Source organism: Citrus sinensis, chromosome 8 (genome assembly GCF_022201045.2).
Source record: "Citrus sinensis cultivar Valencia sweet orange chromosome 8, DVS_A1.0, whole genome shotgun sequence".
Taxonomy (NCBI): domain Eukaryota; kingdom Viridiplantae; phylum Streptophyta; class Magnoliopsida; order Sapindales; family Rutaceae; genus Citrus; species Citrus sinensis.
This window is the reverse complement of record NC_068563.1, coordinates 25,549,923-25,564,052: the sequence shown is the minus strand read 5'-3', so window position 1 is coordinate 25,564,052 and position 14,130 is coordinate 25,549,923.

The following is a 14,130-nucleotide window of genomic DNA, read 5'->3' as shown; positions in this document are numbered from 1 at the left end:
CATAAATGTAGAAATATTAGTTTTCGGATTTTTTAAGTTAAAAAAGTAAACAACTTAATATTTATTTTTAGTTATTCAGACAAAATAAATAAATAAATATGTCATTCAGATTTAAAAATTTAACTCTATTTAGAATTCAGACTAATTCAGATTTATTTAAATTTCAAATAAAAAAACAAACGTCACATAAGTTATATTGATGAAGTTATTTTGTATAACCTAATTCCATAAATATTCTATATAGTATTAGATTCAAACTCATGCACAAGTGAGTACATGAACAAATATAATCGCATATCAACTGAATATCAAATTTGGGTACGAACAAACGCATAACACCTTATTTCAAAATAATAATGATAACAATAATAATCTTTTATCTCTTTTTTCTTTATGCAAATCAACAAGTAATCGATTTCTTATACCGGATGATGATTATAATTAGAACGAAGGTGGTGGGTAGAAATGTTCAATTATGAAAGAGATTCCTCAAATTATTTGCTCAAATCATCTTACCTTGTACATGTATACTAATAATTAAAGACCGCGACATAGACCATCTAGTGGAGGCAATATCCATATTTCATTAAATTTGGTAGCGCCACAAATACAATCAGCCCAGAAGATGACACGCATGAAATAAAGTAGTGGAGGCAATAGCTGGGGCAGGTGGCTCCGTATGGCATTGCTGACTGCGGAGGACCAAATCATGTGACACAAATGTTCAGTCAATAAAGTTTCTTAAGTCATAGTCTCTCTTGTGGGATAATTCCGTCCATTTTTGGACTCAATACTCTCAAGTTGTGCCTCTTGTCACCATCGATTATTGCTCTGGCCTTTCCTGCGTTTTGCTGTTGCTTATAGTAACTATTTTGTATTTCTTTTGGGGTACAGTTTAGATGTCTCTAGTGCATATGCATACATCAATATATTTTAAAATGTAAATATGATGATGTATAATACATTATAGTTGTCAACTATAATTGTATTTTAGCTACACGTGTTAATAAAATTGAATTTAGGAATATTAATTGTCCATTAATGTTGATTATGCTCATACATGTAGGAAAGAGTTTGAATTCATCTATGTGTATTAGTGGGGAAATTTCCTTTTTCTTTGTTTTATAATATTCGGAAGCAGATCATTGGACCCGTTATAGACTCTAGCCCTGCTTCGGTTTAGGATTGGACAGTGCTAAAGTGTTTAATAAACACTAATTGTTATACCTTATAAGTTAAATTAATTTAATTTTGTATTTGTAAGATGAAAATCTATTATATATTTATTAATTTTATCAAAATTATTATTTAAAAATTATATTTATTACACTCTATTAACTTTTATTTCATAATTATAAATTTTTTTTCACAATAACTTCAACTTAAAAACTATAGTATTTCAATACGGAACATGCCTTAGACAATAGAATTGCACCATTATGCCGTGCTTGGCGACAAGCCTCCTCACCTCACCCATTTCTCCATTAATGTGGTTGTATGGCTGCTAGACTTTTCTTCAAACACTCCATCTTAACTTATTGCTTCTGTCCTTTTTGAGCCTGCTTTTATAATTCTCAGAATTGGTGACACACATATACAATAGACTATAGTTACGTACAACGTTGGGATTCTGATTTTGTTAGGTATACTAGAGTCGTGTTTTGATGTACTAATCATTGCATTAAAATGATTCTTATATCTTATCCTAGGATTTATCTCTTTGAAAACAAACCAAAATCAACAATTAAACTCTAGATAATTCTCGTTCGTGAACAATGAGAATACAAGTGGCGGCCATTACTTATAATAATAATAATAAGGTGGCCATAAAGCCAAGATTAATTGAATTGATTAGCAAGGTTTTACATCTAGCAATTTTATAAAAAGTAAAATTGTTGAATTTCAAGAGTTAGATATTTGTGTAATTTGATTACAAGTTTTGAGTGGTTTTCTATGTGGGTCTATTTGGACCAAAAATAAATAGGAAAGTAGATAAAGCAGAGAATTTATGGTATTAATGCAACGGCTTTGCTGCCTATAAATCCACAAACTTACAGAAAGGTATCAAAATCTGCCAATGGTTCCTTACTTTCAAAAAAAAAAAAAAATGAATAGTATCGATGCAATTATAGTTTCTAGAATTTCATTTGTCTCTGTAAGTCTTTATACCACTAGTTAAAGGTAATATGGATCGGATTCATATTTCAATTACTCAGATCAGTCTTTGTTTGAATGTATCATCAAGTTTGGTAGCAACATGAAATATTCAGATATTTAATTTAAAAGACTAATCTATTAAATAAAATAATAATTCATATAACTCAAAATATCCTGACCGCAAACAATGTGTTTATGTGCAATTTTTATTAGAAAAAGATGTTAATAAAATATTAATAGCGTGTTTAGTAGTTATACTTCTACTAATCGTTGGGCATGCAAAGTGAAAGTGGTGCGACAATTGTCAGCAAATTAACATCTACTCGAGTTCACTGATAATGTCCTCAATTTAAAATTTTAAATGCATGGAAAGCGTGTCATTATTCTTGCTTTTCTTAAATTTGTCTGCTTTTTAATCCCCATGTGACAGGAATTGATGGAAGAAGCAGCCTTGCTGGGTTTTTTTTTTTTTTTTTGGGAAAATCAAGTTCAAAAATTTGATGAATTTGTAAATGAGTCAAAGTTTGGGTAATGCACAATTCAATCTTTGATTCTTTGAATAGGACGACTTTGCTTTCTGACTCCAAGAAAGTCTTACGCGACGGGTCTTACTGATATTCTCAAATCAAATTACGCCGCGTGTCTTCTTTTTTTTTTTTTTTTGGCCTTTTTCATTCTTTGCCCCTCTCACTTTCAAAATTAATGTTTATCAAAATGTGTCAAAACTTTGGCAAATAGAGGCTGTGAGTCTCTCAACAAATCCGTGGCGGTGAGAAATTTTCTAGTTATCTCAAATAATTGATTCAAGCTGCTCCAATTATCCAATCCAACCGATGCGAACCAATTTGTTGGCAAGTTTGGCTGCCAAACGTCGCCGTTCCATGGATCTGGGTCCATAGGAGCTACTTGCAGCGTGACAGGGCAAGTGACATCCTGATTGATGAAAACATTTATTGAATAAATCCAAATATATGTCACATTCAAAATTAGCTGTGTTTTTGACGTGTCTATGGTTCTGTCTTCTTTAAAAGTTCATTGCATATGCCTAAACAATCAACAACTTGGCATTGTGTTTGAATCTCATCATTCTTCCTATCCTAATGGATAGATATATAAGAGTGGACGAAATTTGCGAGCAGTTTCCTTAAATGAAATCAGTGTGACTTTGCATTAAATGGAGAAAGGCTAGTATTGTTTTTAGCTTTTGGTTTTAGGTTTCATAAGTTTTCAAACCTGTGTTGTTTGGTAAATATTTGTGGCTTGAGTTTAGCAGAACAACTAATTTTTTCATTTAACAAAAAAAAAATTTACTAAAAAGCAAACTCAAAAAATAATGATAAATAATAACATTTACTTAATAGTTGGTACTATTTGCCAAACACAAGGTTTTTTATTTTTTTTTTTAATAAATAGAGCTTCCACTCCACGGCAAATATGATTTTAAGAGCCATACCATAATAATACTAAATAGAGCTTAAGTCTCAACAGTCAAGTGCGTATGGATTTGTTATCTTGGAAATCAAATGGCTCTTGGTGATTTTACTCAAAACACACTAATGGTAACATAAATACTTACAATGCAAACTTATGCTAGAGAAGGTGTTTGTCAATTGGAGATAGCAAAAAGCAGGTTTGGGTCAGGCCCAAGTCCACTTTAAGATAAATATGAGGGTTAGGCTCGAGTCAGGCTTGGATTTTTATTTAGTTTTTTAAATTATAAGAAATTTAAAATGAGTTAATAATCAATTAGTTGTTATAATCATAAATAAATTAAAAAAATAAATATTTTAAATTAAAATATTAATAAAGTAAATAAAAGTTTAGAAATTTATTTATTTTTTAATACTGAATTCTCTAATTCAAACACTCTCTTAATTAATTAACGCATAAGAGATAGTTTAGTATTATAATTTTAACTTTTTTGAATCATCATTGATTTATAAATTAAAAATTTAAGTTTTTTTTTATGTTATTTTTTCAATTTTAACTATACTATTCTAATTTATAAACTTATTTTTTAAAAAAATTGTGGGTCTGGCCTAGCCCAGACTTTTCTTTAACCCTTGTCTAGCCCCTTATGTGAAAGTCGAGACGAAGCCCGGCCCGACCCTACTCGGCCCCAGCTTTTTTTGCTCACCCTATTGTCAATAAACAATATAGCTTGCTGACTGCTCACATGCCCTTGTACTCGTTACAAGATTCTAAGATTACACCATCCTTGTGTAGGCAAAGAAAGTGTAAGATGATATTATAATTATTCGTATAATAAAAATCAAAGATCAACTAATCAACGGTGGAGTGTTCTTGTGTCTTGCAAATGTTTATGATTCTTCTAACGAAGCCGATAGATGATATGTAAGACAAATGAAAGAGCAGCTTAAATTATGTAAGAAACTAGAACATTAATTTTTAAAAGGAGAAAACAGACAACACTACCCAACATGGATGATTGTCCTTTCGAATCGTGCCTGTGTCCATGAACAAAACAGATTTGCATCCCCTCATCACTAGCGCGAAATACATTTACCCTTTCACTCTCAATCAAAATTTTCACTTCACTATCTCTGTCAGCATTTGGAACGGTTTTGAGTTGTATGACGAATTTGTTTTCTTCCCTTCCTGCCTGGAGCTACGGCGAGAAGCTTCGGGATTTTACTCCTGCACGGCTTGCCTGCTATGCTTCTAAGGATTTAATTTGCTCCTGGAGAGCTCGTTCGTCGCTTTGCATCTAAACCCTTGTATCCCTGGATTCACAAGACTTCCTACGGGAAATTCATAGATTTGATGCCTACAAACAAATGTATCAAACTTTAGATCACGAATCACGTACCTATCTCAAAATTACAATATTTATAGTCAGACATCTACTAAAACCTCCTAAATCAGCTATGTGATGACTCAGTTGAGTACTTGCTTAGATCTAAGGAAACCAATTTCTAATTAATAAATCTTGCAAGAAAAGGAACAAACTTAATGAGATGATTTTGTAATGATTTCATAATCCAAGTTTGTTAACGGCAAGAACTAAAATCATTATGTAATAATTCACCAATGCCTTGTCTTGTATGAAAAACAGAGCTTATGGACATATTCTACGCTACTAGTTAAGTCCTAAGCAAAGAAATTTAGATATTTAATCTTAATGAGTAACCTAAATGCTATTCATTCATTTTATGGTACTTCTCAGTGGGATCTTGTCACCACTCACGTCCTATTTATGAGTATGGTTCCTCTAATGAAGCCTAAAGACATCGTGTGATCATGTCAAACGAGTGAAAGAGCAGCCAAGAATGCATTCAAATTTGACTATAAAGGCTGCAAAACTACAGAACGTTAGTACAGGACTTGTATCCTTGGATTCACGACGTTTCATACAGTACTTGCATACATTTATTGGCTACATTCAAATGACAAATACATCAAAACGTCAAATCAGCAATCATCCCCCCTCTGTAGTACGCATTTGGATATGAGTTGAACTGGTCTTTTAAATATCTTATATCACATATGTATTTATATCAATAAACGCTCAAGATATATATATATATATATATATATTCTTATCTAATAACTGAAAAAAAAAACTCAAAAAAAAACCTCATTTTTCAAATAATAACCACTGCTATTTACGCACATTAACTAATATTTATTGAAAAATGATAAGTGAACACAACGATAACAAAGGAAAGACAGAAACGATAGTTATTTTTTAAAAAAGTAAATATTAATCAAAAAATAAAAGAGAAGCCTGAAAATGATATAAGAGCAAACATTATCTCTTCTCAACCTTCTCTACCTTATCTCTAATTGTCTTTCACAAAGTCAGTTTTGCGAATTTTTTCTCTCTTCTCTACCATCACAAAACTGGCTAACCAACCTTATCTCTTCTCTACCGTGACCACGCCAACCAACCTTGTAGATTTTCCTTTGTCGTCGACGCAGCACAGAGCCATCTACGAATTTTGCAGACTTTCTTTTGCCGTCACCTCTCACTCATACATATTCTCTCCCTCTCACTTTCCTTCCATAGAGGAACTTTTTTTTTATTTGTTTGATTTTGTTTAATATTCGTATTTAATTAAATTTGATTAAAACTCAAATTAACTTGTGTTTAATATTAAACTCAAATTAACCTTGCATATTTGATTTTGTTTAATAGTCGTACTTAATTGAATTTAAAATTCTTTTGTTGTTTTTGCTTACTGTTGTATTTATTTGGATGGGAATAGCGCTAGGATTTTAATCAAATTCTTAGATATATATTTTGAACCTTAAATAGATCTGTAGATACAACAGGATTAAGCCGTAGTTCCCGATTTCGGCACATTAGGGTCTTAATTGCTAATATTTATCCCACTTGTAGGATTAAGACGTAGTTCCCGATCCTGTATTTCTAGTGGATACTTGATTCTGTAGTGTTTTAGGACTGTTACATTTTTGTACTAATGCAATACTTTATGATTAGGAATGCAAATATCAATTTGCGCTTATAATATCAATTTGATGTATTAGATTGTGAGAAAATCAATTAACATGTCTATTTTGGGTTGTTGCATATTATTTTATTTGAATTTTTTTCAATGTACAAACCAAATGCCTACTCAAACCTATTATGTTGTTTTCAAATGATGAAAGAAAGACATATACGATTCTTGGCCTAAATGCTAGAAGCAAGTAAATGGATTCAAAGGTAATGCTTATCAATCTTATAAATCTTTATTGGATGCGAAAACAACGTACAATGAGTATAAGGGCATGTTTGAAAAATTGCCGGAGACATCTAATACAGTAGAAACTATAAAATATATCGTGGAAACATGCAAAAAGGGGGGTACAAACTGAAGTGCCTACATGCGACAAAGCTGTACAATTTGATAAAGCCAGAAATGATTGTAGTATACTGCCTATTTTATCCATTGTATGTTGTATTTTAGGAATAATGATTGCAATATATATTTTGCATAAATGAAGAGATTGTACCATTTGTTATGTATGAATTGCGATATGTAAATAAAATTATTGTTATTTCTATTGTGATTTGTGTTGTGTGTTATTTAAAATTGCAACTATATTTATAACTACCGAGCTTCAAAGATTTGCATTTTTACAACTAGTTGTAGATAGATATTTAACTACCACAATAGATTCAGTAGTGCAACAAATTACATTTCACACATCAGCTAACTTGTAATAAAAACCAATTGTGGGGCAGCGTTGCTTTCATGGCAAAACAAAAGCATCATGTATACATACATATATATAGTCTAAATAGGTAAAAAGTAGTAGCTGCTTGGCAAGTGATTTTTGTTTTTGGATTTTAACAAACCTCATTCCGTTTGCAATTGGTCAGATATGTAACACATCAGTGCCATGAGCAATATAATCCATTAATCTATCACTAGAATTTAAAAAAATTAAAGTCAAATCTAGCCTCTATTTACAAATCTATTGCCACTGGTTTTGTTTCACTTTTTTTTTCTGCTATTGAACAAATCCAGATCTAACTTCTCTCCCTTCTTCCTTGTGGCCTTTTTTTTATGTTATTGAAATCGAGCAATGCAGAGCTGGGAATACATATATCAGTTGTGTGATAAACAGCTAAAGAGATGCAGATAGAGTTATGGCCTTCCACTTTAATCATCATGTTAAAACCCTTGTCCAATAGCAAAAAACAAAATTTCACTTTATTCACGCATGTGCGCCATTATTTATTATTTTTTAAAACTTATTGTGGGCCCATAACAGGAGAGAGAGGACAGGAAACGACAACATGTGCTGCCGTTTCTGTCTTCCCTCTGTCGTGGTGTTGTCTAAATAGCAGAACTCATATTTTTACAGTCATCTTGCATGGTGAGATGACAGAAAATTACACCAAGAAATAAGAATCATTGACATTATACAAGCACATAAAAGCAACCCCATATTGTTAAAGAAACTAAACCCAAAAACCATGTGTTAATATTCAACTAAAAAAAATATTAACAATAAGCAAAGCTATTATTTTGTAAGCATTGCCTAAAACATCATTCTAAGGCAATAATTTAAATCATTCTTTCAATTTTATTTCCCAAAACACGAATGTGGAGTCCATCATTGGGGCTAACCTGTCTACGGATGCCATATCGAACATGGTTCTCTAAATCAAATTGAGTTGGAACTTTTTTTTCCCTCCCCCAAGCGCCTAGCTATGTGTGCTACAAAACGAATACGTTATTTATGGCAATATGTTTTCTGAGACGATAGTTACGTCAATATGACCCGGGTTAAATAAAGTTAATCACCGGCGCGAGTAGCTGATCTGTAAGACCTGCGGAGTGCAAAATTGAGGGTAAAAAGGACATTTCGAATATCAAACTGACATAATTTTATAAGACTTTCTAATTTGGAATATGTGTTTAATCAAGTTCGTTTAGGCATATTATTCAAACCAATTGTTGATAGTGGTCGAGCCATCCACTAACTTAATGACTACTTAAGCTTATTCTAATATGATCTTACCGCAAAATTGAAATCACTAATCAACAAACTTAATGAACTAGCAGACGACTGTAGAGTAGTTATGGTACGAAAACATTAATGAATAATCCAATGTTTGTCAAATCATAAGCAGCTGTTTTTTGAAATGACTATTTGTTAAGGTTAACTATATGCATAAATAAAATTACTCATTTGCCGAGGTAAAATTCGCTGAAAATTTACCTCAAAGCATAAACCATCCGCCATCAATTTCTTTTACAACCTGAAATTTATTATCCACATTTGTAGCACTTCACGTACAACATCAATCAAAAGCTATCAGTAACCTTCTATCAAACACCCAATGCTTCTCAACTGTTATTTTCTCATAGGCATTTTACTAAACATTAAGTTGACCTTGGAACCCCTCCCTTTCATGATCTCCTCCTTATACTTTCTTTGCTTGCCCTCTAAGCTTCCTGCACTCACAAGCACAAAATTTTCTGGTGAGTTACTCAATCTCTTTTTTAAGTTATAAATCTAACATTCGGGCTTGGACAATGTTGCCCATCAGAACATTGAAATGCAAAGCAGAAAACTTCTAAGGGGAGAGGTATGTGAGAATGTCAACTTCAAAATGGATAAGTCTCGAACAAAGAAATTTCTTATCTTTTACTAAGCAACCCAATTGCTTTTCTTTTAATAAATTCGAGGAACAACTTGCTAACAACTTGCCAACCCCTTATCTCGTGGGTATGAATCCACTTTTTAGTCCATTTCTTTTGGCAAGTTCATCACTTGATATTAATTTAGGGTCTCATCAAGTATCATGCAACAATCCAGGTAGCATTTCTTTGAAGCTTCTTAGAGGAAACCTTCCAATTATGTTCATGTACACTTTTTTTTTGGGACCAGTAAAATACAGAAGTAAGTTTCTTTGATCAAGGAATTATTTCACTATGAAGCCATTCCTTTGATCTTTTTCAAGGAAATCTTTATTTAAGCATTTTGTCTTTACTCCTTTGATCTTGACTTGAAATTCTTTCATTTAGAAAGCCATTTCATTTATCTTGTCAAGGAAAACAATCTCTTTTCACTCCCCTTTTTCTACGTCATTTTCTTTGTGATGGCACAAGTGGTGGTGGATGGTGCGGTTGGACAATTTTCCTTTTTTAGTAAAAAATTGAAGAACAATTAAAAAAGGAACTCACATCTCTCTCTCTCTCTCTCTCTCTCTTTAACCACCATGCTCTGGAAAAACCATCCACATGGTGGCTAAGCCTAAACCTATAAATTTAAGGATAGAGCTGTCAAAATTTGACACGACCCGATTACCCGACACGAACACGACATAAATAAATGGGTATGGGTCGTCAAATTTAACACAATTATTAAATGGGTCGGGTCCGGGTCAACACGATTTTTTTTCGTGTCGGGTTATGGTTAAAATTCTTGACCCATTTACCCGATCAATGACCCGATTATATTTTCTATTTTAAAATAATTTACATATTCTTATCATTAAAACTCAAATATTAGAAATGATTTTCTTTTTTTATTCTTTAAAAGGGTGAATATCAACACAATGTTTTATTTATAAAATTTTAAATACATTTAGAGCTTCAATAGTGTAAATGTATAAAAATTGATAGACATGTATATTTTATAATATTGATATATAATATTATATATATATATATATATTGGTAGATATGTATATTTTATAATATCGATAAATTATGTGTGTATGTATATATGTATGTATGTATGTACATACGTATGTATGATAATGTGTAAATATTTTATGTAACTTTTGTTCAATATATAGATATTAAACGGGTTATTGGGTAACCCGATTATTTTTTCGTGTCGGGTTTGGGTCTCAATATTTTGACACGATTATTAAATGGGTCGGGTTTGGGTCGACCTAAATTTGACACGACACGAAGCAGACACGACACGAACACGACCCGATGACCCGTTTTGCCAGCTCTATTTAAGGACTATCAAATCCACTCTGATACCATGAAAACTTTTCAGAAATAATAGATAAAGAAGATAAATTTTATTGTCTTGTTAATTCATGACCACAAAGGCTCAATTTTTATAGGTATTTGAATCATGAACAAAGAAATAATAAAATTAACATAATTTAGGAATAATTATTGATTAGTAAAGATTGAGTCAATCAATTTGTATGTTGGTTAACAGTCAATCTTTCTTAATCACTAATTAAAATGAAGACCATCAATCATTTTGATTCAATCAATATTTGATTGATTATTTTGATTCCATCAATATTACTTGATTTTTATCAGTTTTGTCACAACTCTGTTCGCCCTTTATTAAAGTGTAGAGACGACTTTTACAACGACGTAAATGAATTTTAATGTTGTAACAGTCATTCCCAAAAACCATTATAAATATATATATAGAGAGAGAGAGAGAATAATTTTTCAACAAAGGATCTCTTAAAATATTAAAATAAAGAATAAATTAAAAAAAAACACACTTCAAATATCTTGTACCATCCCAATATACTTTATATACACAGGCTAACACTGTAACAGTCACTTTTTTCCATTATATCAGATGAAGAGTTGGTGGTACATCATTATATGCATAAAGCTTGCACAAACTTTTAGTACTAGGAAAATAGTAACATTATAAACACAATTGCAGTAAACAAACCCAATATTTCTGAATAAACCAACATCAAAACCACATGCTACATGAGCCAATATTTATTTCTGAATAAACCAACATCAAAACCACATGCTACATGAGCCAATATTCAAACATCAAACTAAAATACATTAAACAAAGCCGACATTGATGATCTTTTAAGCAATGCCACTCAAAAAAATAAAAAAAAAAGGAAAGAAAGAAACGGGTACCTCAATGTGGAAGCTAAACTGAACTTGGTTATGTTGATGAGAGGATAATTTAATTATTATTATTATTTTTTTTTTTTTAAAGAGTTGAGGGTTTGATTTTTCTTATTTGAGACAGCGACTTTTCAGGAAGAGACCCTAGCTATGAGTGCTTTGTGCCTTTTATATTCTACAAAAACAATATAAACCCTGGTTTGACCCAACTAGCGTTCTGTTCTTGGCAATCAAACAGGCCCATTTGATTAATGATTTCAAAAATGAAAATAATGAATTTAATAATAACTGTTATTTCGAAAATCAAGAAAACATATTTTCAATTTGGTGCTGAATTTTGAGTCCAACCAAACTTCCTAACTTAATGAGGGTTTCTCCATAATGAGCACATACTTGATGCCTGCTAACTTCGTATCAGTAAGAGCAATGATATTCGGACAAAAATTTGACCAGAACACTTACAGAAATTGGTGCCGGTTTACACAATTGATATAAAGACAAGATAAATTAGTATTGGTTTTACCATGTTTCTGACTCTTGAAAACATTTTAGAAACAATATATGAATGAAGGTAAATTTCACTATCTTATTAATTCATCACGACAAAAGTTCAATTTATGTAAGTATTTGAATTATGAAAAAAGAAGAAATTATAAAATTAACATAATTTGAGAATAATGATTGATTAATGAAAAGATAGAATCAATCAATTTTTATGTTGATTGACAATCAATCTTTCTTAATTACTAGTTATAACGAAGATAATCAATCATTTTGATTCCACTTAATATTTGATTATTTGTTTCAATTTCATCAATATTGCACGATTATTATCATCCTCCTTCCACCCTCAAGCTGGCAAAGGAAATTTTTTTCAACTCCCAGCTTACCTCTAAAAATGCAAATCCTTGATTTTGATTCAAGGTCTTATCAAGTGTCATGCAAAAATCCAAGAAGCATTTCTTTAAAGCTTGTCTTGGAAATCTTTTTCATGTACACTTTTTTTTGGACCGGTAAAATACATAAATAAATTCCTTTGATCAAGAAATTCTTTCCCTGTGACAGCCATTCCTTTGATCTTTTTCAAGAAAATCTTTACTCTAAGGATTTTATCTTCACTCCTTTTATCTTGGCCTGGAATTCTTTCATTTAGAAAGACATTCCATTGATCTTGTTAAGGAAAAAAATCAATTTTCAGGGTTTCTTTTCGTTCTCCCTTTTTTAACATAATTTTCTTTGTGACGGTGGAAGTGGTGGTAAGTGATGTAGCTTAACAACCTTTCAATTTTGAGGGTTTCTTTTCGTTCTCTCTTTTTTAACAAAATTTCCTGTGTGACGGTGGAAGTGGTGGTAGGTGATGTAGTTGAACAACCCTTTTTCTTTTTTTTTTGAAGTCAAGAAATTGAAGAAAAATTAAAAAGGAACTCACATCTCTCTCTTCTCTTTTAGTATACCACACTCTAGAAAACCATCATCGACATGGTGGCTAAGCCTAAACTTACAAATTTAAGGACTCTCAACTCCACTCTAATACTATAAAAACTTTTCATAGACAATTTATTAAGAAGCTAAGTTTTATTATCTTGTTAATTTATTACTGCAAAGGCTCTATTTTTATAAGTATTTGAATCATGAAAAAAGAAATAATAAAATTAACATAATTTAAAAATAATGATTGATTAGTAAAGATTGAGTCAATCAATCTTTATGTTCATTGACAATCAACCTTTTTTAATCATTAATTAAAATGAAGACAATCAATCATTTTGATTCTATCAATAGTTGATTGATTTTTTTTATTCCATCAATATTGCTTAATTCTTATCAATTTTGTCACACCTCTGTCCCCACCATATTAAAGTGTGAAGACGACTTTTATAGCTCAATGTTGAAAATTATTCTATATATATTAAAATAAAATATACTAAAAAATAAAAATAAAAACACACACACCAAATATCTCGTGCCACCCCCAATATATTTTATATACACAGGCTAACACTGTAACAGTCACTTTTTTTCCATTATATCACATGAACAGTTGGCAGTACATCATTATATGCGTAAAGCTTGCACGAACTTTTAGTACTAGGAACTAGTAACATTATATAAACAATTGCAGTAAACAGACCCAATATTACTGAACAAACCAACACCAAAACCACATGTTACATGAGCCAATATTCAAACCACTAAATAAAATACATTAAACAAAGCCGACATGGATGATCTCTTAAGCATTGCTTCTTTCAAAAAAAAGAAAAAAAAAGGAAGCGGCTACCTCAGTCTGGAAGCTAAACTGAACATGGTTATGTTGATGAGAGGATAATTTACTTTTTCTTTTTCTTTTTTTAAGAGTTGAGGGTTTGATTTCTCTCTCTTTTTTTCTTTTTTTTTTTTATTTCAGACGGCGACATTTTAGGAAGAGACCCTAGCTAATAGCTATGAGTGCCTTGTGCCTCGTATATTCTACAAAAATAATATAAACCGTGGTTTGACCCAACTAGCCTTCTGCTCTTCGCAATCAAACGGGCCCATTTGATTAATGATTTCAAAAATGAAAATAATGAATCTGACCATAACTATTGATTTGAAAATCAAGAAAAAATATTTTCAATTTGGTGCTGAG